This window comes from Bos indicus x Bos taurus, chromosome 28 (genome assembly GCF_003369695.1).
Source record: "Bos indicus x Bos taurus breed Angus x Brahman F1 hybrid chromosome 28, Bos_hybrid_MaternalHap_v2.0, whole genome shotgun sequence".
In the NCBI taxonomy this organism is placed as follows: Eukaryota; Metazoa; Chordata; class Mammalia; order Artiodactyla; family Bovidae; genus Bos; species Bos indicus x Bos taurus.
Window position 1 is genome coordinate 35,057,065 of NC_040103.1, and position 26,879 is coordinate 35,083,943.

General features: G+C 46.5%; 1 long non-coding RNA gene across 3 annotated transcripts; it reads right to left on the bottom strand.

Annotated features, from left to right (window-relative positions):
- Positions 1-2,682: 2,682 nt before the first annotated feature.
- LOC113885440 lies at positions 2,683-25,337 on the bottom strand. Of its 3 annotated transcripts, none has more exons than XR_003509209.1 (5): positions 24,711-25,337; positions 12,125-12,164; positions 6,003-7,497; positions 3,066-5,078; positions 2,683-2,789 (listed from the first exon to the last, which is right to left on the bottom strand). It is a non-coding gene; the product is annotated as an uncharacterized LOC113885440 (long non-coding RNA). The 3 variants fall into 3 exon arrangements; XR_003509208.1 differs by having other exon boundaries at positions 3,066-6,153; positions 7,316-7,497; positions 24,711-24,984; XR_003509207.1 differs by having other exon boundaries at positions 3,066-7,497; positions 24,711-25,335.
- Positions 25,338-26,879: the final 1,542 nt, after the last annotated feature.

A 26,879-nucleotide genomic window follows, 5' to 3' on the forward strand; every position in this document is an offset into this window, starting at 1 on the left:
GTGGGCTTCCAAGAGGCCCTCTCCTGCCTGCCGGCGGCCTGTGGCTCGGCTCGAATTTCCAAGGCCCCAGCTCCGGAACAGCTGCATGGCTTCCCCTCCCTTCCTCCGTGTTCTCTCCTCTCTTCTCCTGACATGAGTCAAGGAGACTGTTGAGCAGGGCTAGCCAGGGGTCTGGAAAGAATCCAGAAGGCTCCCAGACACTCAGCTCAGGTCTCTGAAACCCCAGGGAGCTCAGACACATGGGGTTTCTCGGGCCTCTCTGCTTGTTTCCTGCGGCTCTTCATTTGGCCAAAAACCTCAGGACTGACTTTGATGTTTGGATTGGTGTCTGCCCCTTTGCTCCCTGCCTGGCTGGCCTTCCCAAGATACCTCCCCAGTGTGGCAGGCGGAGCCAGACTTGGGGTGGGGCCTCTTGGTTCAGCGGCACCCCCACCTACAAGCCTTCCCAGCCTCATCCTCCCCACCCCCAGGTCCCTAAATATCTCCCAGGGTTGAACCTCTGACTTCCCTTTCCACACCCCCATCAAAAGCCCCCCACCCTGCCCTCCAGCAGAGGTGTGTGTGTGTGGGCGCTCGCCACCGTTTCCTGAACATTTGGTACATGAAAAGCTTGTTTTCTTTTTTCCTCAACTATCTTGCTTTTTCCTCTCTGACAAATAAGGAAATGGAAAACCAGAGAGACTAACTTCTTCACAGAAATATGAAGTGGCAAAATTAGGATTTGAACTCACTTCTGATGTGCTGATGACTTTTGAGCCCGTGGGCCCTCTCCACCCAGCCTCCTGGCCTGGTCAACACCAGTCCGGTCCCCTGGCCTGGAGCACACAGTGGGGCTGCATGATTCACCCCGACCTGGACCATGAGTGTCCCACGAGCCGTGGATGTGTGTGCCCTTTCAGCTGAACACATTTGGCCAAGCGTTGGAATGAGGAGAGGATGATAGAGGATGATAGAGCTGGTGATTTAGGAAGCGGGCGATGGGAGGACCAAATCGACCACCCTCGGCTGGGTTCCTGTCTCCAGCTCAACACATGCTCCTTTTCATGCTGGGAGCGATTCTGAGTGAACATAAGGGTCCGTTCAGGTGTGACCTTGAAGCACAAGCCAGCTGCCACTCAGGGATCTGACCCACGCCCGTATCCTCCTGGGCGGGGCAGGCTTGTATCCATAGGGCCCTGTGTAAGGAGGAAGACTGGGAGTGGGGCAGAGGGGAAACTTGTCTGAAGTGGTTTGGGAGGATTATAGCCCTGCCATGGCAGTGCAATGGGCTGAGTTGAGGTCTAGCCACCCATGGAAGAGCTGCATTGTAGGGGCACTGGGAACCTCACAGCTCCTCCTCTGTGAAGGGGCGTTATTTTCTCATCTGCTCAGTGGGGGGTGGTATACAGTAAGTACTAGCTAAATAGGGATGGCGGCATTAAGCTGAGTGAATCCCTGGAAGGACGGACTCGGCATGAGGGGGCTTAAGAACCCTCTGCCGGCACTCAGGGCTGGCCTGGAATTGAAGATGGGTTGAATCTCAGTGATAGAAGAGGAAGGGGTATTGGCGGGCCAGTGGTGGGATCTGGAGGCAGTAGAGGTTGGGGAAGAAGGGGTGGTGCTGAGATTAATGCGTTAACTCAATTTATGAAAATTAAAATTCATGTTATAGAATTCACTGCTTTAAAGTTATAATTAAGTGGCATTTAGCACATTCACCTCCAGTACTCTTGGCTGGAAACTCCCATGGGCGGAGGAGCCTGGTGGGCTGCAGTCCATGGGGTTGCGAAGAGTCGGAGACGACTGAGTGACTTCCCTTTCACTTTTCACTTTCATGCATTGGAGAAGAAAATGGCAACCCACTCTAGTATTGTTGCCTGGAGAATCCCAGGGATAGGGGAGCCTGGTGGGCTGCCGTCTATGGGGTCGCACAGAGTCGGACAAGACTCAAGTGACTTAGCAGCAGCAGCAGCACATTCACAATAGCATGCAACTGCCACCTTTACCTAGTTCTAAAACATTTTCATCATCCCCAAAGGAGACCCCTTACTCATTAAGCCATCGCTCCCCAGTCTCCCCTCTGCCCAGCCCCTGGCCACCACCCAGGCTGTTTTCTGTTTCTTGGATTTACCTATACTGGTTCAGATACATGGATTCAAACAACATGTGACCTTGTATGACTGACTTCTTGCACTCAGCGTAATGTTCATCCATGTTGCTGCATGAATCAGTATTCCATTCTTTTCTTATGACTGAACAACATTCCGTTGGATGGATACACCTCATCTTGTTTATTCATCATTCAACCATTCTCATTGTTGGTGGATGTTTGGGGTGTTTCCTCCATTGGACCCGTTTTGAGGCAAAAGTCACTAATAAGCTGAGGTCCCGCCATCATCACTCAAACCTTAGAGTGAGTAGCACTTCAAGCAAGTTCCCCCATGAAGTCACAGTCCCCCTATGAAGTCCTTTCCTGCCCAGGCAGCTGCTATGGTGGCCGCAGTGGCATGCTGGAGCGGCTGCTGGGCAGCATGCCCTGCAGAGCAGCTGAGTCGCTTGGCCTCCATTCAGATCCCCTGACCCAGGGAAGAGGGAAAGAGGATGGGAAGAGAAGGGAAAGTGGAGGAAAGCAAGCTGAGCATGAGTTCCCACGGAGGCCTCTGGAAGCTCCTGGCCTGTGAGTAGAGTCCACCGTGTAGGAAGCCTAGCTTCCTAGTGAGACACTAGAGCCCAACTGACCACCATCAGCTGGACGGGGCTTGTCCGAGTGGGGAAACTGAGCCCCAGGGAGTGGCAGTGGCTTGAAGAACCTGGAGCCAAACCAGAGATCAAAGCTGGATGATTCCCAGCCTTGGCGGGCTCTGCCCTCCTGACATCAGCATGGGGCCTGGTGCAGGCTTAGAGGGGCTGCCCCATCTCTCCGGTGGGCCTGTTCCTCAACTGGAAGCAGGTAAGGGGTCTGTCTCTTTCTATCATATGTGGGGGACAGAAGAGGAAGGAGCAAGCACTGGATCTAGAGCCCTGGGTTCAAGCCACCCTCCAGCAAGCCCCTCCCACCCTCACAGCTTCCCTTCCCCACCCCCCACCTGTAAAGTGGAAACTTTAGCTCCCTGGCAGGTGGTGATGGGGTCCAGACGAGTCCATACATGGGACACAGGTAGCAGGCTCTAAAGTCCTATGCCAACTCTTGGTTCACTGTGGCCCCAGCAGGCAAGATCTGGCCATCCTATCCTGGAAGAAGGGCTGTCCCAAGAGTGTGTTTATCTCACCCGGCTCTGGGCCAATAACGCACTTGATCCAACCCGGCCCCCAGCCACAGCTCCAGCCCCAAGGAAAGAACAGCACCCCGTCTGTATTAATCGCCTCCCCCGACTCCGTGCCAGACTTGGGCTAAATTAAATGCATCCCCAGCCAGCAGCTCCGTCCCCAGAAACTGAACACATCCCTCCCAGCTCCCCTCCCACCCACAGCTGTGCCCTCCCATGAGGCCGGTGGCTGGGAGCCTGACAGGCCTCGATCCGAATCCCTGGAGCTGCCCTCTGGCCTCTGGCTGACCCCAGCAGGACCGAGTACACTCCCCAACACCCCTCACCATGGCTTGGCCTAGGTGGGAGGTTGGCATCAAGTCCCTCCATCCTTCCTTCCTTCTTTCCACAAACATTTTGAGTGTCTTCTAAACATCCTGCTTCCTCTCCTCTAAGTACATGAAAAACCAAACACGTGCCTGCCCTCCTGGAGCTTACATTCTAGTAAGGAGAGTTAGAATGAGAGACAAAGAGGAAACAAATCAGGTAAATCACACAAAGTGTTAGAAGGCGAAAAGCACTCTTTTAAAAGAGATAAAAGACACCAGCGTGAGGGGTCAGGGTGCAGGTGGGTGAGCATGAAAGGCGATTTGCCATCTGAAAGGGGAAGGTGGGCTAGGCCTCACTAAGAGGCTGACTGCCGAGGAGGCCCGGCCGTCCCCACCAGTGAGGCTGATGTTTGTAGGGCGCTGGTGGCAGGTGCTCGTTCTGACCGTTTCCAGGGGCGGGGAGGGCAGAGTTGTTGACGTGGCCATTCCATCCAGCTCCGGGCTGGCTCCTCCCGTCCTAGGCAGGGAGGGGTTCTCTTGTGGGTGGAAGTCCCAAGGGAGCAGGGCAGCTGGCCTGGCCCAGAGGGGACCTGCAGTTGGGGACGAGCCAGTGTGAAATCCCGGTCTGTGCCAAGGATGCCGGCCTGTTCAGAACAGAGGAAGCCCCAGCTGACACTGAACCAGGCCTCAGCTGGGCAAACTGACCAACGAGGTGGGGACGCCGGGGCGAGCACCTGGGAGCTGCAAGCCACGACACACACACTGCTAAGGTGTGAGCCTCCTGTCCTGGCTGCCTCTGTGCCAGACCTGCCATCTGCACATACACACACTCACACACACACACACACACACACACACTTTTTCTTTCTAGCACACATATGGCATATCACGCATCCATCAGCACACGTGAGAATGTACCCATAACACTCACTGAACCAGCAGACTCAGAAAGACCCACGATCACACTCATGTACAAGAATATCACAACACTGACACACAACACACATACACAATATATCACACACGCACCAACCATTATGTCACACACATTCACACTCCCACACACCCTCAAATGAAGACTCAACACACACACACACACACAACTCCACACACACATGCTACTCCGCACAGGCACACACATACCACACATCACCAACACACATTATATACCCAGTCATCACATAACTCACACGCCATACACACCCCACACTTTGTGGTAAAGTACAGGCCTGAAGAGTCCAGACAAGCTCTCTGAAACTGCCTTTGTCACTCACGGAACTGGGCCACCATGATGTGTCCCCTGACAACCAGGGCAGGGAGGAGGGAGACCTTCAGCATTTTCTAAGTGTTGTTTCATAAAACGTCCACTAAAGAAGAGTTTTTCTTTCACCATGCAGAGGTCTCTGGGACAAGAAGAAGATCTGGCATAAATACCAGAAACTGGGCCTTACTCCTAGCCTGGCTGGCTCCGAGTGACACGTCACTGGGTACGTTTCTCTACCCCTGGAAAGCTCGGTTTCTTCATCTGCAAAATGAGAATGAAAAATGTTTATTCCAAACTTCTCAGATGGAGTGAAACTCTGAGAAATTGCTTTGTAAGCTGAAGAAATATCAACACAAAATAGACGTCAGAAATTCATACAAATGGTCTAAGCTTTGTTGTTCCTCCCTCATCCCCACCCCCTCACACTTCCTGTCAAGTCCAGGCATCCTACACTCATCAGGGAGGCTTGAGCAGTGGCCCTGGCTGCTTCCAGGGGAAGCTTAATGGAGTTACACAGGAAGTGAGATGGTGCTGCACGATGGGCCATCTCTGTCTTCTCAATTCAGAACCCAGCAGGAAGTGATTCTTACCAGCAACTGCCATGGGCTGTCAGGGGCTGAGAAGTCACAGCCACGATGGGGAGAACACCCACTGGGGAGAAGACACAGAGCCGCAGTATCCTAACCCAGCCCCAGCCTGCCCCACCCTACTCGGGGCTGACACTTCGCAGAGATCACTGGAAGGACATTCACACTGGAAGAGAGCTTCTCTGTGCAAGGTAACAGCTGCTCTGAGCCATCACAGGGATGGGGGTCCTAGGCAAGAAGGGAGGAACTAGGTCCCTGTGGAGTGCTATCAGAACATGCAGTAAGCTCTTGAAGCCTTCTCAAAGATGGGGACTCTGTACTTCTCAAAATCCATAAAGGCTGTAATAAGTTTGGTGGGCACAGGACCGCAGCTGGAGCCACTTGCTACTTTGCATCTCTCTCAGGTAACAATCCTCAGGGCAGCCGTGTGGGCTCAGGGCAGCAGCCCTGTGTCTTCGGGTGACAGGCTCTCCACAGCTTCTCTGCCCTCATCTTCATGGTCCAAACTGGCCCACTGATGTGTCTGCATTCCAGACAGCGGGATCCTGTGGCACAGCCTGCAGTCTCGATCACAAAAGGCAAGGAAAGGAGCCCTTACACTGCTCATTCTCTGTTGTCGCCCCTTCCACGTTTTTCTTTCCTTGTCTCTTGGCTCTGTGCTGGGGTGACCTCATCCCTGCAGACTGAGTCCTCCTGGCTCTTCAGCCTCTGGCTTCTGGTTGGGTTAATGAGGAAGGGGAAGGGGGATTCTGGAAGGTAAAAGGAAAGAGCACTGGGCTATCTCTCCCGTGCTCCCCACTCTCTTTTCATCAGCATGTCTCTACCTGCAAGTGTGACCTCCATGATCAGGGTTCCCTCAGGAGACCCCTCCTCCATGGCTTCTGCTCTCAAGGGGCCTGGAATACAATTTTCTCTCCTAACCCCTTCAATGGGGGCTTCCCCTCGCTGCTAGTCTCTACGAGCCTCTTGCTTCCTTGCCTGTTCCCCTAACCTGCCCACACTCTGTCAATAGTTTTTATTACAGCATCTTCGTGGGCACCACCTGCACTGGTTCTGTTTCCTGAAGAGACCTTAATGGACACAGCCCTCAAGGGAAAATGATGTCTAAATGCCTGGAGCAGATAGAATATGCTGGACTCTTGCAATCTAAGCTCTGGACCATCAGCAATGACTCTTCTCCCTCCTTTCTCCTTGCAGATTCTGCCTTCTCCTACATTTCTTTCTAGATGTGCCCTGTGTCTCCACAGACTTAACCTGAACACATAGGTGGAACTTAGCACCTTCCCTCAAAAGAATGCAATCAAACCTTCCACTTCAGTACCTGAATGAGTTGGCTGAGAAGGGAGGACCCAGGATGAAGAGACTGATGTTCTCAGCCTCCATCAAAAGCTTGGGGGTCTCAGGCTCACCTATCAACATCCCATCTCTTGCAGAAATCACACGAGCAGCCTCTTTGGAGGATGGCCAACCAATTTCTGCTTGTGCCCTACTGGTGACAGGGAGCTCAGTGCCTCTTGAAGCAGTCCATTCTATTTGTACATGGCTTGCTCTCAAACTAGTGAGAATCAAAGTCTATCTCCGCCCAGTTTCTACCCACAGGACACAGTCGTGACTGTTACACAACTATGGTGACTGAAGATGTCAGTAACTGTGTCCTCCTGAGTCTCCTTCTCTCCATGCATCGTGTGTCTAACCCAGCCTCCCTATTACTTTCAGGGGCCTTCCTCCCTCCCTCCTTCCCTTCTTTCCCTGATATAAATAGTTTACAGACTATTTCCTGGGGAGATGGAAGAAGAATAACATCTCACCTCACACAGCAGAAACTTACTAACATTTCCCCTTAAACATTTTGATTTTCCTTTCAAAATTCCTTTATCCTTATGTATCTTTCTGTATCCTGCTGATACTTACCTTTCTTCCCCTTCGCTGTCCCCTTCTCCAAAGTGGTCGTGTCTGTCCCCCTGGGACTCAGAATCCCTCCATAGCCTCCAGGCCCACAGCCTAGTCTGTGAGACTGTACTTTTCTCAGTCACCACCAGAGGTCTCCCTACTTGAGTTTGGTTTGCACCCATCTCAAGCCGCAGTGAAGATAGCTGTGAAAAGAGAAGCGAAGGGCAAAGGAGAAAAGGAAAGATATACCTATTTGAATGCAGAGTCCCAAAGAATAGCAAGGAGAGATAAGAAAACCTTCCCCAATTGTATGCAAAGAAATAGAGAAAAACAATAGAATGGGAAAGACTAGAGATCTCTTCAAGAAAATTAGAGAGATACCAAGGGAACATTTCATGCAAAGATGGGCACAATAAAGGACAGAAATGGTATGGACCTAACAGAAGCAGAAGATATTACAAAGAGGTGGCAAGAATACACAGAAGAACCATACAAAAAAGATCTTCAGGACCCAGATAATAATGATAGTGTGATCACTCACCTAGAGCCAGACATCTTGGAATGCGAAGTCAAGGGGGCCTTAGGAAGCATCACTGAGAACAAAGCTAGTGGAGATGATGGAATTCCAGTTGAGCTATTTCAAATCCTAAAAGATGATGCTGTGAAAAGTGCTGCACTCAATACGCTAGCAAATTTGGAAAACTCAGCAGTGGCTATAGGACTGGAAAAGGTCAGTTTTCATTCCAATCCCAAAGAAAGGCAATGTCAAAGAATGCTCAAACTACTGCACAATTGCACTCATCTCACACACTTGCAAAATAATGCTCAAAATTCTCCAAGCCAAGCTTCAACAGTATATGAACCATGAACCTCCAGATGTTCAAGCTGGATTTAGAAAAGGCAGAGGAATAAGAGATCAAATTGCCAACATCCATTGGATCACAGAAAAAGTGAGAGAATTCCAGAAAAACATCTACTTCTGCTTTATTGACTATGCCAAAGCCTTTGACTGTGTGGATCACAATAAACTGTGGAAAATTCTGGAAGAGATGGGCATACCAGACCACCTGACCTGCCTCTTGAGAAACCTGGATGCAAGTCAGGAAAGAACAGTTAGAACTGGACATGGAACAACAGGTTAGTTCCAGATCAGGAAAGGAGTACATCAAGGCTGTATATTTTCACCCTGCTTATTTAACTCACATGCGGAGTACATCGTGAGAAATGCTGGACTGGATAAAGTACAAGCTGGAATCAAGATTGCTGGGAGAAATATCAATAACCTCAGATATGCAGATGATACCACACTTATGGCAGAAAGTAAAGAGGAACTAAAGAGCCTCTTGATGAAAGTGAAAGTGGAGAGTGAAAAAGCTGGCTTAAAACTCAACATTCAGAAAACTAAGATCATGGCATCTGGTCCCATCACTTTATGGCAAATAGATGGTGAAACAATGGAAACCGTAACAGACTTTGTTTTGGGGGGGGGGCTCCAAAATCACTGCAGATGGTGACTGCAGCCATGAAATTAAAAGAAGCTTGCTCCTTGGAAGAAAAGTTATGACCAATTTAGAGAGCATATTAAAAAACAGAGACATTACTTTGCCAAGAAAGATCCATCTAGTCAAAGCTTTGGTTTTCCAATAGTCATGTACGCATGTGAGAGTTGGACTATAAAGAAAGCTGAGCTCCAAAGAATTGATGCTTTTGAACTGTGGTGTTGGAGAAGACTCTTGAGAGTCCCTTGGACTGCAAGGAAGTCCAACCAGTCCATCCTAAAGGATATCAGTCCTGAATATTCATTGGAAAGACTGCTGCTGAAGCTCCAATACTTTGGCCACCTGATGTGAAGAATTGACTCATTTGAAAAGACTGATGCTAGGAGGGATTGAGGGCAGGAGGAGAAGGGTGAGACGGTTGGATGGCATCACCGACTCAATGGACATGAGTTTGAGTAAGCTCAGGGAGTTGGTGATGGACAGGGAGGCCTTGCGTGCTGCAGTCCATGGGGTTGCAGAGTCGAACATGACTGAGCGACTGAACTGAACTGAACGGAACAAGCAGCAGTGCTCTTTGGACTGTAGTTTTATCCATGCTCTTCCCTCTCAGAACTGTCCTTGTACCAGTGTCTATTTTTAGCCATCTGGGCTAAAATATCCATCTATAGAGCTCTTAATCATCTTTCAGATATCAGCTGATGTGGGGTCTCTGGGAAGCGTTCCTGACACCCCCCCTTACCACTGTGGTCCTGCACAGTGAGGTAATACGGCCTCAGCATCCTCTGGACTCTGACTACAGTACTCATTGCATGGTATCCTCCGTGAAATGGCTTTTCCATCCTTGAACATCTGTGCGGTGGACAGTCTCAACACCAAGTACAGGCCTTGTGTAATATACTGAGCAACATGAAATAGGACTGTCACCTCCCGTGTCCTTGGTTTTGCGTCCTTGTAGCTAAAGATGGTAAAGAGGTTTTGCTTTATTTTAGTTTTGGCGCCAACCCAAATTCCCATACTTTACCCCAAGGATTCTTCCTGAATCAGATCTTCCCTAATCCTGAATTTGTGAAATTAGTTTTTTGAATCCAAGGAGAGAATGTTAACAAAGAGAGAATTTCTCCTTGTTCATTTTGGCTTTTCATCCATCTTTACAAGATCTCTGTGGATCTTGAATGTGTCTATAGCACAGATCCCCAGGTTTGGTGTTCGTGAAGTGTTAGTCGGTCAGTCGTGTCTGACTTTTTGTGACCCCATAGACTGTAGCCCACCAGGTTCCTCTGTCCATGTGACTTCCCAGGCAAGAATACTGGAGTGGGTTGCTATTCCCTTCTCCAGGGGATCTTCCCCACCCAGGGATTGAACCTGGGTCTCCCGCACTGCAGGCAGATTCTTTACCGACTGAGCTGCCAGAGAAGCCCTTGATGCAAACTATCAGCTTTAGTAAATCTAGCCTGTCAGTATCAGTTATCACTGTCACAACTGGTGTTCATGGAGCTCCACTGTACACTTGTTAAGGCTGTACCTTCCCCTGTGACCCCTAGCTGGAGCCTGAATTGTGTGTGTTTTTAGTCTCTCAGTCATGTCTGACTCTTTGTGACCCCATGGGGTGTAACCTGCCAGGGTCCTCTCTCCATAGAATTCTCTAGGCAGGAATACTGGAGTGGGCTGCCATTCCCCTCTCCAGGGGATCTTCCCAACCCAGGGACCAAACCCAGGTCTCCTTCATTCCAGGCAGATTCTTTACCATCTAGCCACCAGGGAAGCCCAGCTGGAGCCTACAACCAGCAAGACACAGCAGCTTCCTCTCCTTTGAAGGCCCGCTCTGAACAGTTCTGTTAGCTGTCTTTATTCTCAAAGTCAACCAAATTCTAAGATACTCTCCCATAACCTTGGACACACAGTAGGTGCTCAAGAAATGTTAGTTCCCTTTTACCCCATATGATGATCTCAATACCTTCTTGTTACACATTAGTTCAATGAAGAAATTATGTCCTACAAGATACAAAGACTTTAAAAGTACATTGACTTCATCAAAAGAAAAAAATTAAAAAGACATGCTTTCTTCCCAGAAGGAGCTTAAATTAAGATATAAAGAAACAAGTAATCAATGATAAGTTGCTGTAAACACGTGTTACATGGTCCCTTCTTCCAAATTTTTGAAAATTCTTTATGTAATTAAATTCCTGTGATATTTTAGAATGTAGTGGTATCTCAGTCCTCCTGGGGATAACCATAAACAGAACAAGCATTTGTACCAAAGGAGCCAGCAGTAAAAAATCTGCTGGCAATACAGGAGACACGGATTCGATCCCTGAATCAGGAAGATACTCTGGAGAAGTAAATGGCAACCCACTCCAGTATTCTTGCCTGGGAAATCGCATAGACAGAGAAGCCAGGAAGCCTGCAGTCCATGGGGCTGCAAAGAGTCAGTCATGGTTGAGCGATGAACCACAGCAACACGACTGCTGCTGCTGCTAAGTCGCAACGACCCTAAAGTGAAACCCACCAGGTGACAAGCACCACTCATGTACAGAGACCCGCCAATAGACGTCTAGTGTCTCACTGAAGTATTTCCAGAAATCATCACAGAGTTTTAACGTAAAAGATGGAGGCCAAACAAAAACAACCCACCTGCAAAACAACTTAGAAAACACAAAAACCACACAGGTAGAAGAAAAACTAAAACTATGCCAGTCACATACTCAGAAACAAGAGCAGGTAGTTAAAAAAAAAAAGGAATGGTCACAGGACAAAAATATCCAATGAATTTTCTTTAAGAAAAAGCAGAGATGACAATTCCATAGAATATAAAAGTAAAGGAATTCTCCAAAACTTAGTATGAGAAGAAAAAGAAATAGAAAATGGGAGGGGAAAAAAATGAGAAAATTAGAAAATTCGTCCAGAGAGGCAGCATTTGATAAGTAGAGCTTCCAGAAAGAAATAAGAGAAAAACAGATTAAGGAAAGACTTTTTCGGTAAATAATTAAAAAAAAAAAAACCTTTCTGAAATAGACAGGCGTGAGTTTTCAGGTTGAAAGGACACCCAAAGCGCCCTGTGAAATGGACAAATTCATACACAATACACCACCAGGATATTACAGACCCCAGGAATAAAAAGCAAGTTCCTAGAAAAAAATTGAATAAAAAATACAAAAATATCAAGACTTAGACATTAGACTTCTTAATAAAATCATACCCCATAGGCAAAGCAGGTATGCCTTCAAAACTCAGCAGAAATGTTTTCCAACATGAAACTAGATATCCAGACAAAATATCACTCACGTTTGTGGGTAGAGATATTTACACACGTGCAAGACTTCCAAAAACTTACCTTCTGAGAATTCTTTCTCAGGAAACTAGTAGAGGATGTACTGAAAAAAAAAAAAAAAGAGTAAATCAGGAAGGAGGAAGTTGCTAAGGGATCCAGGAAAACAGAAGAAAATGGCAACGAGAATGCCCAGGATGACTGTTCAAAAAAACAAAAAAATTCAATCTAGCAACCGTGCAGCGAGCCTGCAGAGCCAACACAGAAGAGGGCAGGTCAGAAAGCTCCAGGCCAGGAAAAGGATCTCCAAGGCACTGCTATTTACAGAATATTTTACATGTGATGTAAGAGTTGGGAATGAAACATTCTGAGTACATAAACATATTGAAATTACTAAAGAAAAAATTATTTATTCCAAGAAAATTTCTAAATGCACAAATTAGGAAAAGTAATTATGGTATACTTCAAAATGACTAACAATTACAGAGTCACCTTTGGAGGGAAATTGAAATGACATCATCTCACCCCACCAAATTAGCAAAACTTAAAAAAAACTGACAATATCAAGTGCTTGCAGTGAATCTGGTGAACAGGAATACCTTCCCTCCTACACACACACACACACACACACACACACATGTGAACACACGCACTTTTAACATGAGTTTTGACTGGTGGAACCTCTTGGGATAAATAGTAATTATCTATAAAGTTGAAAATGCACATGGTCTGCCACCCAACAATGCCACTCCCTGATTATATACTTGACAAAAATTATGTGTATGAATGTCCAAGGCAGCAAGAAACTGGAAACAATTCAAATGTCCATATGCTGTAGAATGTGTAAATAAATGGCAATATGTTCATATAATAGGATACTTCGAAGACAATGATATGGCTCCTATTAAAGTTGGTGGAGTCTACACAGGTGTTTGTTTCATTCTTCCTTGAAGAAATCTTTCCAATTCCTCTGTCCCTGCCCCTGACCAGACGTCAGGAGTTGAGACACCTAGAGATCTGGAGATTAACTGGCTTCACAAATAAGGGGACAAGAAGAGGACACGTGTCAGGCTTTCCATGGGTGTCTTCTGAGACCCTCATCTTGGTCTGCCTAGGGTGCCCTCCTTTCCTTCTCAGTACCCACCTGTAACAACCTCTTTTATCTTTTAACGCCGTCCTTCCAAATCCTTCGTTCATCCACCTGATGAGAAAACTGAAGTTGAGAGCAGCCGAAGCCTGTGCTTGGGGAACACAGCCATTGAGAAGCAGCCCTGGCTCTCTGGAACCCATGCCCTCTTTACAGGCAGCGTGCATGCCCAGTCTCTTCAGTCATGTCTGACTCTTTGTGACTCTATAGACTGTAACTCGCCAGCTCCTCTGTCCATGGAATTTTCCTGGCAAGAATACTGGAGCGGGTTGCCATGCCTTCCTGCAGAGGATCTTTCCGACCCATGGATTGAACTCACGTCTCCTGCATCTCCTGCACTGCAGGCAGATTCTTTACCACTGAGCCACCAGGGAAGCCCTTACAGGCAAGGTTCAAGGATAACTTATATCTGCATTCAGACCACCCTTGAAGAGGGTGGATCCTTTATAAACAGTGCATGCTTTTGTGCTCAGCTGTGTCAGATTCTGTGACCCCATGGACTGTAGCCCACCAGGCTCCTCTTTTCACAGAATTTTCCAAGCAAGAATACTGGAGGGGGTTGCCATTTCCTTCTCCAGGGCATCTTCCCGACCCAGGGATCAAACCCAGGTCTCCTGGAAGTCTCCTGCATTGACAGGAGGATTCTTTACCACTAAGTCACCTGGAAAGCCGCCTGTAAACAGTAGGTGCTCAGTAAATGCCACTTCCTCTCTCCGATCCTTAGGTGAGTTTAAATTTGTTGCTGTTCAGTCACTCAGTCGTGCCCGACTCTTTCCGACCCCATGGACTGCAGCTCGCCAGGCTTCCCTGTCCTTCACCGTCTCCCCGAGCTTGCTCAGACTCAGGTCCATTGAGTCGGTGATGCCATCCAAGCATCTTCTCTAGTTCTAGCACTGTAAAACTGTGAATATTTGGGTGCTGCTATACAAAAGGTGACCAGCAGATGGCAGAATTGAGCTTTCCCGGCTCCTAACGTCCCTATGGCAAGGATAAGGGGAGAAAAGTTGGTTGTCCTTTTGCCATCTCCGAACTCCGAAATGCCTCCGAAATGCCCATTGCTCCCGTTTGAAGCACCGTCCTCCCACTCCTTTGGTGAAAAGATGTAGTGAGCATCTGCAGAAGCTGCAGTTTGGGACACGCTGGTGGAAGAACACAGGGAAATCCAACAAGGACTTTAACCTTTTACTCTCTGCGTGTGCTCGGTCTTGCCCAACTGTTCGCGACCTGATGGGCTGCAGCCCGCCAGGCTCCTCTGTCCATGGGATTCTCCAGGCAAGGATACTGGAGTGCGTTGCCATTTCCTTCTTCAGGGGATCTTCCCGACTCAGGGATCGGAACCCTCCTTGGAGGCTTAAAATGCTGGTGTAAAACAGTTGCAGGGAAAGTGGCTGACTTAAGGTTCCAGTTTTCGCTTGGGGAAACTGAGGCTCAGAGAGCCAAGGTGATGTGCTCCGGAACACACAGCTAGGTCAGATTTTCTGGCTCCTAATTCAAGGGACCAGGTTAGTTTCTCAAAGGCAAAATCTACTCTGAAGGCACTTTCAGTTCACATACGCAGACAGGAAATCTGCAAGTTAAAAAATAATTCAGAATGCCCCACCTCCCCGCAAAAGTTCAGTGCTTTGGGAAGGCTTTCCTGTAGTTGCCTTGGATCCATAGAGGAGCCTACATTTGGATAACTTCCCCTCCAAGTGCTCTTCACCTGAGGTCTGTGAACACCCTAGGAGTAGTATCCCCTCCCAACCCCAACAAGCAAAGGAAATTATCTATATATGAGCACATGCATGAGCATATGGATCCACACTAATTATGTTCCCAGCTTTCTTCAAATGCCCCAAGGTGTCTGTGCTAGTTATTCATGTATTTTTCCTCAACTCCAAGTTCACTCACCAATACCTACTCTGTGATAATGGGCAGAATTCCCACAGGCGACTCTCCTCTACAGTGAGCATAAATGCTATAACGTAAGCTTTCTTAGGAGAGGGTGCTGGGAGAACACCGCAGGAGGAAGGGGCAGTTCTTGCTGGTTTGGGCAGGCGGAGGGCATCCTGTGGTGCTCTGCCCCAGCCACGTGCCCAGAAGGGCCTCCAGTGACTTTTGCAGTCCTGCCTGGCCTGGTGATCACTTTCCCATGACCCTCCCAATACAGACACTGTACGTTCTGTGCCACCTGCCTACACCGCCACTCAACTCCCTCTATCTGTCCACATACCCACCTACCAGGTTGCTTTCTGCTTGTCCAGCAGATGCCAATTAGCTTTGGCCCAGGCACCAGCTAATCTCTCTGCCTCCAGTGGGGCCATGACACCTCCTCCAGCAAGGTTTGATCCCCAGCCTGGGGAGGGACCTCCTTCATGGGCCCTCTTTCTCAGCTGAAGGAAGAGTAGCCCTACAGGGGTCCACTTATGTTTTAGATATTTATGATGTGTCCTTAGTATTGTCTCTTTGTGACCCAGGGACTGTAGCCCCCTAGGCTCCTCTGTCCATGGGATTTTCCAGCAGGAATACTGGAGTGGGTTGCCATTTCCTCCTCCAGGGGATCTTCCCAACCCAGGGATTGAATCCTGCATCGGCAGGTGGATTCTTTACCGCTAGCTCCACCAGGAAGACTTTACATCCTATAGTTACTCTTTGATCATAGTGTATGTAATACTCTTCATATCAAACTTCCATTTCTTAAACCCTATGTGGTTTCTGCCTCCTGATTGGACCCGGAGTGATACTTGTGTACTTGTGGCCCTTAAAATATTAAGATCCATCTGATCTAGCCCCAGATATAACAAAAATATAAAACTCACAGCTCCCTGCTGAGCACACAGAGAACAATGTGTTACTACCATATGTTGGGGATGGAGGTCAGTTTCCCTGTTGCCACAGAAGGTTGGCAGCTCTGGACAATCTCCCTTACATGGTCTCTCTGGCCTGCTTAGCTTAGCTGCATGCTCTCTGGTGGAGCAGTAAAATAACGAGCAATTAAGAGCATCATTTACAGAGCACACATTTCAAATGGCATGCAAGGGTTTTATGTGTACTATTAGCTCCATTTTACAGATGGAAAAAAAAAAAAAAAAAGCAAAGATCTAAAGAAGTTAGAAACTTGCCCAAAGTTTCACAGTTGGCCCAGGGAGTGCTAGAATTTGAACCCCCAGTATACCCAGTTCCAAAGCCCCAAACTCTAAGTGACCATGATGTATTTCTTCATAGCAACTACCCATTGCAATGTCGAGCTCTGGGCTAGATGATTCACAGTGGTTATATAATGTATTTCCTGTAGTAACTGTGTTTGGTAAGCAGTTCTATACACTTAGAGATGAAGAGAGCTTCTTATCCAAGGTCACTTAGCTAGTGAGTGTGGAGGTAGGGTTTGATGTTAGCTCTCTGACTCCAGAGCCTTTTTTTTTTTCATAATGTTGGAATTAGTAAGGACTGTCTTTATTAAACATACAAGAGCACAGGTATAAAGAAAATTGTTAAAAGACTTGATTACACACATAGGCTGAATTTCATACCCATATACATAAGTTGTTGTTCAGTTGTTAAAGCGTGCCCGACTCTGTCACCCCACAGCCATAGTACGCCAGGGTCCTCTGTCCTCGAGGATCTCCTGGAGTTTGCTCAAATTCATGTCCATTGAATCAGTGACGTCATCCAACCATCTCATCCTCTGCCACCCCCACAGAAGACTTTACCCTAAACAGATAATATAATAACAATCTCTAATGGCAAAAGATAGCAAAAATAAAATTTAAAAACCAACAATGGCTTGGAAAAAAAATTTATATATGTGCAGTGTGAAGTTCAGAGCCCACATTTTTAACTTCTACAGTGTACTATTTCCCAGCTCATATAATAGATGTGAACTTGGGGTAAGAATGCACCTTGACCCGGGGACCACGATGAAACAAACAGAAAGCACAGGGTGCTTGACTTCATATTCAGTGCCCATGGGTTTCCAATCACGTCCTGTGTGTTACCTGATAGGAATCTGATGAGGGAGAAGGACATAGGACCAGCTATGTCTTTCTCCCCTTGCCATTGCCCTACTACACCTGACCCTAAACCTCACTCTAAGAAAGAGGGATGATCTGAAGGCACCTCTATAGGACTGGTTTGGAGGAACCTATGTTTGTCTCCAACTCTCCTCCAGGGGATTCTTGGACACTTAACATGGCAGGTACGGTCCCCTAGAGCATCTTGCCAGTCCTGTATGCTCTGATTCCATGCTCAACCTGAGTGATGAGTCTCCTTTGTATGATCTCGTAGTTATTCTCTGGGCTTCCCAGGGGGTGCTAGTGGTAAAGAACCTGCTTGCCAATGCAGGAGATGTAAGAGAACTGGGTTCAACCCCTGGGTTGGGAAGATCCCCTGGAGGAGGGCATGACAACCTGCCCCAGTATTCTTGCCTGGAGAATCCCATGGACAGAGGAGCCTGGTGGGCTATGATTCCATAGAGTCATAAAGAGTTGGACACAACTGAAGCGACTTAGCACACAGGTACACATGGTTGTTTTAGTGACCTAGCACCTGATAGAGGGAAAGATGACACAGTATAAGATTCAGAGTATTTGCAGCTTGCTAAGAAAAATCAACCATTCCAGATAGTAAGACCAAAGAGCAGATTCCCTTCTACGAGAGGTCCACATGGAGTGGCCACTGTGAATGATTCCACTAAGCGATGCCCTCAACAACATCCCAACAACAGATAGGGGATCAGTGTTCAAAACTGTATTATGTATAATGTTCCTGAGTGTAGGTCAAAGGCCTCCAGCCAAAGCAGAAAGCATGGAAAGGACTTCTCCAAGAAGCCATGAGTTCTAGTCAAAGACCAGAACTCTACTGCTGTGGCTGAATCGGTGATATATTTAAGAACACATGTCTAGAGATTGAACAGAATACATACTTTATAGGCACAAACAGCATTTCACCTAGCCAAGCTTTTGAAAAGTCCTTTGTGGCTGTGGGTTTTAGATTCTACTTGGAATGGTGGTGCTTTCCATTGCCAGTTAAGAAATGAGCCGCATGCCTTAATAATAAACTGGGCTGGGACTTTGATTCAGTCCTCTTACGAAAACTCAGGCGCCGACAAGTACATGTTCCTAAAAGAAGGCCAACCCACATCCCCTCCAAAGTGCGTCAAGGGAGTCCTTGCCGGCAGAGCCAAGATTTGCTTTGGGAGGAATTTTGAGAGTTCTCTAGCCGTGCAACAAGTAATGGAGGTAATTGAAGCCCCACAGTTCAACATCCTAAAGTGAGACAGCAATAAAAATTAGCCTGGAAAAATGGTAAAGCGGGTTGCTAACCATCTACTCTGTTTGGCAACATGTGCAAAAATCTGCAGCACATTTCATTTTGAGCAACAGATCCTGCTAGTTAAACTGGTTGTGGAATGTCCTCCCAAAGTAACTAAATAAACTTACTATTTATAATTATTTTCTATAAATCTCCCTAAAGTTGGAGGCTATCTATTAATATCATAATTATTATTTCAGATCCAGAACTGGTAGCCCTTGTTTCCGGAGATAATTAGTAGTATCAACTGTCTGTTAAGACCATTCCTGGTCCATGACATGAAAATCAGGTAATTTACATCCCAGAGACTGCTGGGCTTTCTGCTTTCCAGAGCAGGGCAGGATGGCATGGTAAGACCACATTTAACTACCTGCCTGACCCAGACACTGACCCTGCAGAACTGACTCTGGCTGGTGGGCTGCAACTGAGTCCAGCAGGAACATCAGTGGTTTCAACAGCCAAAAGTGGTTTCAGTTGATTAAAGATCGAGTTAAGAATGATCTAGTCAATTTACTAGACTATTTACTGCCCAATCATAATTGCTGAATAAAGCTAACTGTGATGGTGTGCCCAGTTGCTCAGTTGTCCGTCTCTTTTCGACCCCATGGACTGTATCCCACCAGGCTCCTCTTTTCATGGGATTTTCCAGGCAAGAACACTGGAGTGGGTTTCCATTCCCTTCTCCAGGGATCTTCCTGATCCAGGGACCAAACCCACCTCTCCTGCGTCTCCTGCATTGGCAGGCAGATTCTTTATCACCGAGACACCTGGGAAGTGCTAAAGCTACTTAGATCTTTAAAAAAGAAGAAGAAGAAGAAGAAGATCAAGTTAATAATAAAAGAAGCCAGGACACATCTTTAGTTGACTGGGCTGGAAATTACAAATAATGTAGACCATATTTTTCGCTACATATGGTGTCAGAGGCTGGGAAAGGATCAGCAAAAGTCATAAACCATTTAATCCAATTTTTGGCAGACTTTGTCTCAAGACCCTATAAATTATAGCAGATGACTATGCATGCATGGAGAAAGTCAGGCTTGCAAATTATTAAACCAGAGCCAAACTGATAGATGTTGCTCATACTTGTTGGAGCAACTCACCCTAGTTTGCCAGAGACTTTTCCAGTCTGACTCTGAATGTCCAGTGTCCTGAAAAACCCTCAGTCCCTGGCAAACCAGGATGGTGGGTCACCCTATCTGGAGCCTTCCTCACAAGCTGGTGATCCTAGGCTGGACATCTACATTTGGGAACTGCCTGGAATCTCTGCCTGGGAGTAGGTTTGTCAACCAATGGAGTTTGCTGCAGGCTGTTTAACCGTCCATCAGTGCTGGCACTGAGGGAAACAGTAAATAATCAGTCACTGAAGGATGTTTGTCTGAGATGCTCATTTTCTGCACAAATGAATCCTCCAGTTCCCTGCTTGTGGATGGTAAATCAGATTGCTGACTTCCCAGGGTCTGAGGTCCCATTATTCAATATGCAAATTTCTGTTTATTCCTTGCTTAGCCCAGTATCTTACCTCCTTCTTTCAAATTCATTGCCTTATATTTCTCCAAAGAAGACATACAGATGGCTAACAAACACATGAAAAGATGCTCAACATCACTCATTATCAGAGAAATACAAATCAAAACCACAATGAAGTACCATCTCACGCCGGTCAGAATGGCTGCAATCCAAAAGTCTACAAACAAAAATGCTGGAGAGGGTGAGGAGAAAAAGGAACCCTCTTATACTGTTGGTGGGAATGCAAACTAGTACAGGAACTATGGAGAACACTGTGGAGATTCCTTAAAAAACTGGAAATAGAACTGCCATACAACCCAGCAATCCCACTGCTGGGCATACACACCGAGGAAACCAGAATGGAAAGAGACACGTGTACCCCAATGTTCATCACAACACTGTTTACAATAGCCAGGACATGGAAGCAACCTAGATGTCCATCAGCGGATGAATGGATAAGAAAGCTGTGGTACATATACGCAATGGAATATTACTCAGCCATTAAAAATAATACATTTGAATCAGTTCTAATGAGGTGGATGAAACTGGAACCTATTATACAGACTGAAGTAAGCCAGAAAGAAAAACACCAATACAGTATATACTAAGGCATATATATGGAATTTAGAAAGATGGTAATGAACTTCCTGATGATCAAGCTGGTTTTAGAAAAGGCAGAGGAACCAGAGATCAAATTATCAACATCTGCTGGATCATGGAAAAAGCAAGAGAGTTCCAGAAAAACATCTATTTCTCCTTTATTGACTATGCCAAAGCCTTTGACTGTGGATCACAATAAACTGTGGAAAATTATGAAAGAGATGGGAATACCAGACCACCTGACCTGCCTCTTGAGAAATCTGTATGCAGGGCAGGAAGCAACAGTTAGAACTGGACATGGAACAACAGACTGGTTCCAAATAGGAAAAGGAGTATGTCAAGGCTGTATATTGTCACCCTGTTTATTTAACTTATATGCAGAGTACCTCATGAGAAACGCTGGACTGGAAGAAACACAAGCTGGAATCAAGATTGCCAGGAGAAATATCAATAAGCTCAGATATGCAGATGACACCACCCTTATGGTAGAAAGTGAAGAGGAACTAAAAATCGTCTTGATGAAAGTGAAAGTGGAGAGTGAAAAAGTTGACTTAAAGCTCAACATTCAGAAGACGAAGATCATGGCATCCAGTCCCATCATTTCTTGGGAAATAGATGGGGAAACAGTGGAAACAGTGTCAGACTTTATTTTGGGGGGTCCAAAATCACTACAGATGGTGACTGCAGCCATGAAATTAAGAGACGCTTACTCCTTGGAAGGAAAGTTATGACCAACCTAGATAGCATATTCAAAAGCAGAGACGTTACTTTGCCAACAAAGGTTCGTCTAGTCAAGGCTATGGTTTTTCCTGTGGTCGTGTATGGATGTGAGAGTTGGACTGTGAAGAAGGCTGAGCGCCGAAGAATTGATGCTTTTGAACTGTGGTGTTGGAGAAGACTCTTGAGAGTCCCTTGGACTGCAGGGAAATCCAACCAGTCCATTCTGAAGGAGATCAGCCCTGGGATTTCTTTGGAAGGAATGATGCTAAAGCTGAAACTCCAGTACTTTGGCCACCTGATGTGAAGAGTTGACTCATTGGAAAAGACTCTGATGCTGGGAGGGATTGGGGGCAGGAGGAGAAGGGGACGACAGAGGATGAGATGGCTGGATGGCATCACTAACTCGATGGACGTGAGTCTGAGTGAACTCTGGGAGTTGGTGATGGACAGGGAGGCCTGACGTGCTACGATTCATGGGGTTGCAAAGAGTCGGACACGACTGAGCGACTGAACTGAACTGAACTGAATGATAACCCTGTATTCGAGATAGCAAAAGAGACACAGATGTATAGAACAGTCTTTTGGACTCTGTAGGAGAAGGCGAGGGTGGGATGATTTAAGAGAATAGCATTGAAACATGTATATTATCATATGTGAAATAGATCGCCAGTCCAGGTTTGATGCATGAGACAGGGTGCTCAGGGCTGGTGCACTGGAAGGACCCTGAGGGATGGGATGGGGAGGGAGGTGGGAGGGGGGTTCAGGATGGAAACACGTGTACACCTATGGCTGATTCATGTGAATGTATGGCAAAAACCACCACAATATTGTAAAGTAATTAGCCTCCAATTAAAAAACAAAAACAAGAACAAAAACAAGTTCATTGCCTTACATGTACCATTCTGCAGTCCCCACAGTTCAACATATGTGACAAATAAGTCTCCCTTTTCCCATATCTCCCTGAAGGAAACAGAGAAAGTGATCTAGAGTTTTCACCCATGCCCTGCAGCCCTGTGAGCAGTCTTACATGTACCTTACATTTTCAAGGGCTGAGTCTTGCTGAGACTCTGGGGGTGGGGTGGAGAGAAATAGCTGGCTTCTCCTGGTTTTCTCCCCCTGGGGGCAATTGACATTTTGAGAGAGATTAGAGCTGTATAAGCTGCTGCAAAGGGAGAGGCAGAGCCTGCCATCTGAACTGTTCGTCCCTACAATAGCTTGCTTACTTCTGCAAATCCTACAAGAACAGATAACGTCGTAAAACACTACGAAGTAAAAACATGTGAAACCTCTCCCATGAGGAATCCACGGAAACCAGGGGCTTGCAACTTCATGGTGGTGATTCTGGCAGCTGCTAAGCCGCTTCAGTCGTGTCTAGAGATGGCAGCCCACCACGCTCCCCCGCCCCTGGGATTCTCCAGGCAAGAACACTGGAGTGGGTTGCCATTTCCTTCTCCAATGCATGAAAAGTGAAAAGTGAAAGTGAAGTCGCTCAGTCGTGTCTGACTCCTAGCGACCCCATGGACTGCAGCCCACCAGGCTCCTCTGTCCCTGGGATTTTCCAGGCAAGAGTGCTGGAGTGGGGTGCCATTGGAAAGCAAATAGCTGCCAGAGCTCTAGCCTGGACGCCTTGACAGAGGTGGTATCTCACTGGAGATATAGAACCCAGAGGGAAAGCAGATTGAGAGGGAAAGATGGTTAGTTCACTTTTTGACATTATAAGTGTGAGTTTTTGGAGGAATATTTTGGTAAAGGTATATAGCAGTTATTGATTCACACATTTGTAATTCTAGTATCAATCCCCTGTTTAAATGAAAGAATTCAAACAATCCAAAGGAAGGTAGAAAAACAAAAAAGAAACAAAGAGAAAGTATATACCATGTGATATTCAACATATCATGCGCCACCTGTAAGGCTTAATGCCTCTTTTGTTGCTGGATCCAGGGGAAGGTCAAGGGTGGGGTACTGTAAGATCTCAAGGCAACAACTATTTACTGAACAGGATGGAATTTTTTCAATTTGTTATATCAGTCCTGAGCGCATACACACACACACACACACACACGTACACACACACACACATACACAAATATAACAACATAAAAGGGGTGGATATAAATCTCAGTATTTCTGTAGTCATTATCCATATAAGCTGGTTAAACTCACCAATTAAAAGCAGATACTCAGATCTGTTTCTTAAATCTTGTAAAAAATAATTGTATGGCCTTTCCAAGAGGAAACAACAACAAAAGATTCTAAGAATAAATAAGTCTAACATTCAACTCTAAAAACCAGATAAAGAACACTAGAGCAAGCACGAAGAAAGTAGAAGGAACAAAAGTACCAAGATAAAAGCAGAAATAAAAGGAATAGATCCTTAAAAAAAAAAAAAACAGGATTCACATGATTTTAAAAATTAGAAGATTCCCTAATTGGTAAAGAATCTACCTGCAGTGCGGGAGACCTGGGTTTGATCCCTGGGTTGGGAAGACTCCCTGGAGAAAGGAAAGGCTACTCACTCCAATATTCTAGCCTGGAGAATTCCACGGACTGTATAATCCATGGGGTCGCAGAGAGTCTGGCACCTACTCAGTGACCTTCACTTTCACTTTGCAAAGTCTGACAAGACTGATCAGCGGACTTTCTGGACCCCAGCCTCTCACCTGCCGCTCATTTACCCCGGGGTCCTTTTTGCAAGTCTCTATTGTGTGAGGTATTTACAACTTAATATTTTTTTCCCATTAAAGAAGAACTGTATTTAGTGCTCGCTTCGGCAGCACATATACTTAAGAAGAACTGTATTTAGAGTAATGGGATTTTCTTTTGTGCCTCTTCCTGAGGCACCTAGTACTGGGCTGGTCATGTTGGCTGGGTCACCTTGGCTGTATTCAACCATGGTCAGTTGAGTGAATCAATGTGAAAAAGATTTAATACAGTACTACTCAGAGGTCTACAGCACCTGACAGTTTTACAAGGCACTTACTTTCCCTTGCTTCGATGTTGCATCAGCCCTGAGCAAGAATGAAGTAGAGGTTACTTTACATATTGTTTAGATTAATTTGAACATTTTACAGGTGAGAAAACCAATGCTTGGAGAATGCATCCCTTCCAAGTGTCAGAATGGAAACTAGAACCCAGGTGTTTGAACACCAAATCTAGTCTTTTCCCCACATGGTGTTCCTATCAAGTCACAAAACCCAGCGGCAACTATTCTGGCTTCCAGGGGCTCAGTTATAAGGCAGAAAAGTTTGTGCTACACAAAGAAAGAATTCCAGGGTAAATGACTTTACTTATCTATCAACGTCGTATTTAAAAGCATTCGCTCAGTCAGGAGAAAAATGAGCCAAAAAAAAACAAAAAAAAAACCAAAAAACAACTCGCTTTTGCAACTACCTAGAAGCTGGGACGCACAGAGTCGGACACGACTGAAGCGACTTAGCAGCAGCAGCAGCAGGAGCTGGGAACACCGCGGGTCGGGGGTGCTGGGTGTTCAGGCTTTTGGGCTGGACCGGTGCCACGTGAACTTACCAGACAAAACCCCCAGCCCAGAGAGAGAGCCATGCAACAGATAAGCCCTCCCCGCCCCCGCCCCCGGAAAGCTGCGGGTTCGGCTGGGCGCTTCAAGCGGGCGCCCGCACTAACAACGCTGCAGGCGCCCCCATCAGAGTAACAACAATCCTGCCAGAGTCGCCTTGTGCCTCTGACCCTTTCTGCTCTTTTTCTGCTTCGGGGAGCGTTTCCTTCGAGCCGCTCGCGAGCCATTGGCCTGCATTTCACCCTCACCCGCCCAATCATCTCCAAAAAATGCAGTACAGTCCCAAAAAAGAGCCGCGCCTTGGGGGAAGTGGGGGTGTTGGAGAGGCTGCGGAAGATGACTGGATGGATACCCAGGGTTCTTAGCTGGGCTCCTGCGGCCAAGCCTGCACCAGGGACCCTGAGCGCAGCACACGGACCTGGCATCCTCCTCGGCATGTCCAGCTCCTTCGCTATTAAAATGCAAATCGAACCAGTAGCTTTGTTTTTAACGGCCCCAAATGGGCAACAATCTAAAAGTCCCTTGTAAGGAGCTAAGTAACAAGAATGATGACGCGCAAAACCGCTCCTATTGTGCAGCGGTTGGGAAGAACCAAGTTGATCCCGGTGCACTTGCTACCTAAGACCCTCGAATATATAGTGACTAAAAATCCACGTTGCAGAAAAACACAGCAGCAGCGTTTTGTAAACAGTACATCTACCTGCTGTACGAAAGATACGCCTGAAAGTGGACTGAGAGAATGAAGGCTGAATTTGTTTTTTAAAACTATATTATGGATGCTTAGTCGCTTCAGTCCTGTCGGACTCTTAGCGACCCCCGGGACTGTAGCCGGCCAGGCTCCTCTGTCCAAGAGATTTCCCAGGCAAGAATACTGGAGTGGGTTGCCATTTAAATAATATTTAATATACATTATATTTTAAAATAAGTACAATAAACATACTAATATATTATATAGATGATCTTTTTTTTCAACAAATAAACTTTATTTTCTAGAACAGTTTGTTACAAAAAATTTCAGATAGAGTTCTCATAAACTCCAGTTTCTTCTATTAACATCTTTTATTAGCATGGTGTTTTGCCACAATGAATGAGCCAGTATTGATGAATTATTATCAATTAACCTCCATACTTTATTCAGGTGTCCTTCAGTTCAGTTCAGTCGCTCAGTCGTGTCCGACTCTTTTCGACCCCATGAGTCGCAGCACACCAGGCCTCCCTGTCCATCACCAACTCCTAGAGTTCACTGAGACTCACGTCCATCGAGTCAGTGATGCCATCCAGCCATCTCATCCTCTGTCGTCCCCTTCTCCTCCTGCTGCCAATCCCTCCCAGCATCAGAGTCTTTTCCAATGAGTCAACTCTTCACATCAGGTGGCCAAAGTACTGGAGTTTCAGCTTTAGCATCATTTCTTCCAAAGAAATCCCAGGGCTGATCTCCTTCAGAATGGATTGGTTGGATCTCCTTGCAGTCCAAGGGACTCTCAAGAGTCTTCTCCAACACCACAGTTCAAAAGCATCAATTCTTCGGCACTCAGCTTTCTTCGCAGTCCAACTCTCACATCCATACACGACCACAGGAAAAACCATAGCCTTGACTAGACGGACCTTTGTTGGCAAAGTAATGTCTCTGCTTTTGAATATGCTATCTAGGTTGGTCATAACTTTCCTTCCAAGGAGTAAGCGTCTTTTAATTTCATGGCTGCAGTCACCATCTGCAGTGATTTTGGAGCCCCCCAAAATAAAGTCTGACACTGTTTCCACTGTTTCCCCATCTATTTCCCATGAAGTGATGGGACCGGATGCCATGATCTTCGTCTTCTGAATGTTGAGCTTTAAGCCAACTTTTTCACTCTCCACTTTCACTTTCATCAAGAGGCTTTTTAGTTCCTCTTCACTTTCTACCATAAGGGTGGTGTCATCTGCATATCTGAGCTTATTGATATTTCTCCTGGCAATCTTGATTCCAGCTTGTGCTCCTTCCAGTCCAGCATTTCTCATGATGTCCTCTTCGTATAAGTTAAATAAAC